The following is a 6,000-nucleotide window of genomic DNA, read 5'->3' as shown; positions in this document are numbered from 1 at the left end:
TCTCAGCCATTACATTGTTTGTATATATAAATGCTTTGATTTTTGTGTGTTGGTTTTATATCCCACAACTTTGCCAAGTTCTCTTGAGTTCAAATAATCTCTTAGTGGAATCTTGGTTCCTCTATGTATGGGATCATATCATTTGCAAACAGGTATAATTTGACTTCTCCTTTCCCATTTGTATTCCTTTCATTTATTTTTCTTGTTTAATGGCTCTGGCTTAAACTTCCAGAACTATATTGATAGTGATAGTGATAGTGATAGTGATAGTGATAGTGATAGTGATAGTGATAGTGGGCATCCTTGTCTAGTTCCATATCTTAGTGGAAATCTTCCAGCTTTTCCCTATTCAATATGACACCGGCTGTGGGTTTGTCAAATATTGCCTTGATTGTGTTGAGATACATTCCTTCTGAACACGATTTGCTTAAGGTTTTTTTTTTTAATTTATTTTATTTATTTGAAAGAGTTACAGAGAGGAAGAGACAGAAAGAGAAAGAGTACTTCCAACTGCTGGTTCACTCCCCAGATGGCCAGAGCTGAACTGATCTGAAGCCAGGAGCTTCTTCCAGATCTCCCATGTGGGTGCAGGAGCCCAAGGACTTGGGCCATCCTCTGCTGCTTTCTCAGAAGCATTATCAGAGAGCTGGAATGAAAGTGGAGCTTATGGAATGCTGGCACTTCAGGCTAGGGCTTCAACCTGCTGTGCCACAGCACTGGCCCTGCTTAAAGTTTTTATAATAAGGGATATTATATTTTAATCAAATGCTTTCTCTGAACCTATTAAGATAATCATATTGCTTTTATTTCTCAATTTGTTAATGTGATATATCCCATTTATTGATATTTGTGCCTGTAGAACCTTCCCTACATACCAAGGATAAAATTCTACTTGGTCCAGGTGAATGATCTTTGATATGTTGTTGGATTCAATTGGCTAGTATTTTGTTGAGTATTTTTGCATCTATGTTCATCAGGGATATTGGTCTATGGTTCTCTTTGTTGTATCTTCTTCCAGTTTTGGAATTAGGGTGATGCTAGTCTCACAGAAGGAATTTTGGAGGATTTCCTCCCTTTCAATTGTTTTGAATAATTTGAAGATAATTGGAATTAGTTCTTTGTTAAGGTTTGGTAGAATTCAGCAGTGACTCCATTCGGTCCTGGGCTTTCCTTTATTGGGAGGGTCTTTATTGCTGATTCAATCTCTGACTTGGTTATTGGCCTATTTAGGTTTTTCACGTCTTCATGATTCAGTTTCAGGAAACTATATATGTACAGAAATCTATCAATTTCTTCTAGATTTTTCAATTTGTTGACATAGAGCTGTTTGTAGTAATTCATAATTGTTCTTTTTTTAAACTTTTATTTAATAAATATAAATTTCCAAAGTACAACTTTTGGATTATAGCGGATCCATTGTGACATCTCTTTTTCCATCTCTGATTTTATTATTTTGGGTCTTCTCCCCCAACCCCATTCTTTTTGGTTAGTTGGGCCAAGGTATATCAATTTTATTTAAAAAAAAAAAAAAGCTCTTCATTTCATTGCCCCTTTGCATCATTTTTTCCCTTTAATATTGTTTACTTCTTCTAATTTTAATTATTTTTCATCCTACTAATTTTGGGTTTGATTTGTTCTTGTTTTTCTAGGTCCTTGAGATACAATGTTACATCATTTATTTGATTCCTTTTCAATTTCTTGATGTAGGCACTAATTGTTAGAGTCTTGCCTCTTAACACTGCATTTGCTGCATTCCATGTTTTTTTATGTTGTTTTGTCACCTTCAATCATTTCTAGGAACTTTTTGATTTCCCTTTTGATTTCTTCTATGACCCACTGTTCATTCGGGAGCATGTTGTTCAGTTTCCATGTGTTTTCATATTTTCTAGAGTTTCTTAAGTTGTCAATTTCCAGCTTCATTTCATTGTGGTCAGAAAAGATAGATGGTATGGTTTCAATTTTTTTTTAATTTGTTGAGACTTGTTTTATGGTCTAGCATATGATGTATCTTATAGAAATTTCCATGCACTGACAAAAATATGACAAAAATATATGACAAAAATAACATGTATTCTACAGCTGTGGGATGAAATGTTCTGTAGATATCAATTAGGTCCATTTGGTCCATAGTGTTGATTAGCTCTGTTGTTTCTTTGTTGATTTTTTAAACGATTTTATTTATTTATTTGAGAGGTAGTTACAGACAGTGAGAGGGAGAGACAGAAAGGTCTTCCATCCACTGGTTCACTCCCCAAATGGCTGCAATGCCCAGAGCTGTGCCAATCCAAAGCCAGGAACCAGGTGCTTCTTCCTGGTCTCCCATGCGGGTGCAGGGGCCCAAGCACTTGGACCATCTTTTACTGCTTTCCCAGGCCATAGCAGAGAGTTGGATTGGAAGAGGAGCAGCCAGGACTAGAACTGGCGCCCGTATGGGATGCAGGCACCACAGACAGAGGATTAACCTACTGCACCACAGTGCCAGCCCTGTTGATTTTTTGTTTAGTGGATCTGTCCACTGACGAAAGTGGGATATTGAAGTACCCTATTATTATTGTATTGTAATCTGTGTCTCCTTTTAGATACATTAATATTTGTTTTAAATAGGCAGGTGCCCTATAATCAGGTGCATATACAGTTACTCTAGTCACATCTTCCTGTTGAATAGGTCCCTTCATCATTAAATAATGCCTTTCTTTGTCTCTTTTAACCATTTTTGTGTTAAAGTCTGTTTTGTCTGATGGTAGAATGGCTAGTCCTGCTCATTTTTGCTTTCCATTAGCATGAAATATCTTTTTCCATCCTTTTACTTTCAGCCTGTGTCTATCTTTGTTGGTGAGGTGTTTCTTGTAGGCAGCAAATAGATGGGTCTAGTTCTATAATCCATTCAGCCAGTAAGTATATTTTAATTAGAGAATTTATGTCACTTATATTGAAGGTTATTATTATTGATAAGTAATGGCTTGGTCTCGCCATTTTCCCACAAATATCTCTATTGTGTGTTTAGGATTTTCTATGTACTTTTACCAGATTGTTTTAAAAGATTTATTTATTTAAAAGTCAGATTGCAGAGAGGAAAAAATAAATCTTCCATCTGCTGGCTCCCTCCCAAGATAGCCACAACAGCTGCAACTGTGCCAGGCCAAAAACTGGAGCCAAGAACTTCTTCCTGGTTTCCCACCTGGGTGGTAGGGGCCAAACATTTGGTCCACCTTTTTTTTTTTTTTTAAAGATTTATGTATTTATTTATTTGACAGGTAGAGTTACAGACAGTGAAAGGGATAAACAGAGAGAAAGGTCTTTCTTCTGTTGGTTCACCCCCCAAATGGCCACTACGGCTGGAGCTACGCCAATCCGAAGCCAGGAGCCAGGTGCTTCTTCCTGGTCTCTCACGTGGGTGCAGGCACCCAAGCACTTGGGCCATCCTGCCTTCCCGGGCCACAGCAGAGAGCTGGACTGGAAGAGGAGCAACCAGGACTAGAACCTGGGGCCCACATGGGATTCCGGTGCCGCAGGCGGAGGATTAGCCAAGTGAGCCACGGCGCCGGCCCCCTGGTCCATCTTTCATTGCTTTTCCTAGACCATTAGCAGGGAGCTAGATTGGAAGTGGAGTAGCAGGGACATCAATCGTTGCTGGTAGCTTAACCCACTACACCACAACTAGGAGACTTTCTGCATTGACACTCTTTCATGATGCTGTGTTTCTCCTTAAGTATCATTTGTAAGGTTGGATGGGTGGTGACAGTATTTTCAATTTCTGCTTATTTTGGAAAAGTCTTTATTTTATCTTCATTTATAAAGGAGAGCTTTGCTGGGTACAGTATTCTGGGTTGACAGGATTTTTTTTTTTTCTTTTAGGACTTAGTCTATGTCTCACCATTGTCTACTGGTGTAAGGTTTCTGATGAGAAATCAGCTGTACATTTAATTGGAAACCCTTTGAAGATAATATGGTGTTTCTCTTGTGCACATTTTAGGATCTTTATGTTTTTACTTTTGAAAGTTTGTCTATAATCTGTCATGGTGAAGATCTTTTCTGATCATATCTATTAAGAGTTCTATCTGCTTCCTGTACCTGCATGTCCATATCTTTGTCCAGTTTCTGTTGTTATTTCACAGAATAGGCCTTTTAATCTGTTCTCTCTCTACGTCCAGGAACTCCTTAGATACACATGTGTGGTCATTTGATAGTATCCCGTACGTCTCAAATACTATTTTCAATTTTTCTAATTTCTTCTTTTTTTGTCTGAGATGTTTCCAAAGATTGGTCTTCTAGCTCATTCTTTCTTCTGCCTCACTGAGTCTGCTGGTAAGGCTTTCTGCTGTATTTTTTTTTTTTTGACATATGGAATCTTCATTTCTAATATTTCAGCTTGATTTATCTTCAATATTTCTATATCCCAGCAGAATTTCTCATCTATGTCAAGTATGTCTGTGTTTTTGAGTTATCTCATGACCATTCTTTTGAATTCCTTTTCAGGAATTTCATCAATCTCTTCTTCACATTCTAATGTTGAAGTGTTGCTATATTCCTTTGAGGGAGTTATACTGTCTTCCTTGTTCATGTTTCTTGTATTTCTATATTTATTTTTAGGCATCTGTGAAAATACTTGTTGATTTTCTCCTGAGGGCTTATCTTTTAAACATGCCTCCATGGTTTAGTGGAGTATCTGCTCCTTCAGCAGATATTCTGAGGCATGTGCTGGGTGGTGCCAGGGAGCTCTGTCCAGTGCTTGAGGGTAGGGTAGGAGTCCAGAATGACACCCAAGTTGGGTGTGGGTAGATCTCCTCTATCATCAGCAGGGGGGAGGGTATGATCACATCAGCTGGCAGGATCAGTCTCACCCCCTCTCTGCCAAGGTTAATCAACTGCCCAGGGTAAGCCAATAGCACTTATGCACTCTACCCACTCAGGCACATGAACTACACAAAGGATCTGTGTGTTCCTCAGTGTGAGAACAGAGACTTCTGCAATCACCCACCCCTCATTCAGTCAACTCTTAAGCCTCTGAAGCCAGACCCAGTGATTGCCCAAAGACCCAGCCACACCCCATGTGCTATCACAGAGTCACAGGATTCCCAGAGGCTCAGGGCTCCCACAGTCACAGGCAGCAGGGGATCCACTCTCAGCCCCAGAAGCCTCTCTATCCACAGAAAGAGCCAAGACATTCTCAGGGCCAGCTGCCTGCCTGATAGAAGTTGGTCAGTGCTCCACCTTGGTAAGTTGAGTCTGGACACCTTGACTGAAGGGAGAGGAACACTTCATGGGTCTAAGTGGATGCCCTGCCTTCCACCAACCCTTAAAGTCAGATTCAAAGTCAGTGAGGATTGTGGATTTATCTGCCCAACAAAATGTCCCAGTCACCTACTGGTCACAGCAGCCTCTACTCACCTTGTTAAGATGGTGCTTCCTGGGCTAGAGCTGTGGCGTAGCAGATAAAGCCACCACCTGCAATGCCGACATCCCACATGGGTGCTGGTTCAAGTCTCAGCGGCTCCACTTCCAATCCAGCTCTCTGCTATGGCCTGGGAAAGCAGAAGATGGCCCAAGTCTTTGGGTCCCTGAATCCGCATAGCACACCTGGAAGATGCTCCTGGTTTTGGATTGGCACAGTTCCAGCCATTGCAGCCAATTAGGGAGTGAACCAGCAGATGGAAGCCCCCCTGCCCTGTCTCTGCCTCTAACTCTTTAAAATAAATAAAAAATAAATATTTAAAAAAAACATACTGGTTAAAAGAACACAACAGAATAGATATGATTTGATTTATATCAGAATTAGTCTATGATAAGAATGGATTAGTGGTTACTTTGAGGACAGATTGATTCCAAAGGGGCATAAGGGAACACTTAGGGATGATGGAAATGCTTACATGTTGATTTTGGTGGTGGTTGCACGGGTCCATACACAGTTGTCAATATTAATGAATATGTACACTTAAACTGGGTACAATCTATTGGTTGTAGCTCAATAAAAGTAGTTTTTTTTTAAAAAAGCAAATTTCT

The sequence above is a fragment of the Oryctolagus cuniculus genome, chromosome 8 (genome assembly GCF_051225735.1).
Source record: "Oryctolagus cuniculus isolate XC-2025 breed Fujian yellow rabbit chromosome 8, ASM5122573v1, whole genome shotgun sequence".
NCBI lineage: Eukaryota > Metazoa > Chordata > Mammalia > Lagomorpha > Leporidae > Oryctolagus > Oryctolagus cuniculus.
Note: the sequence above shows the minus strand (reverse complement) of the source record.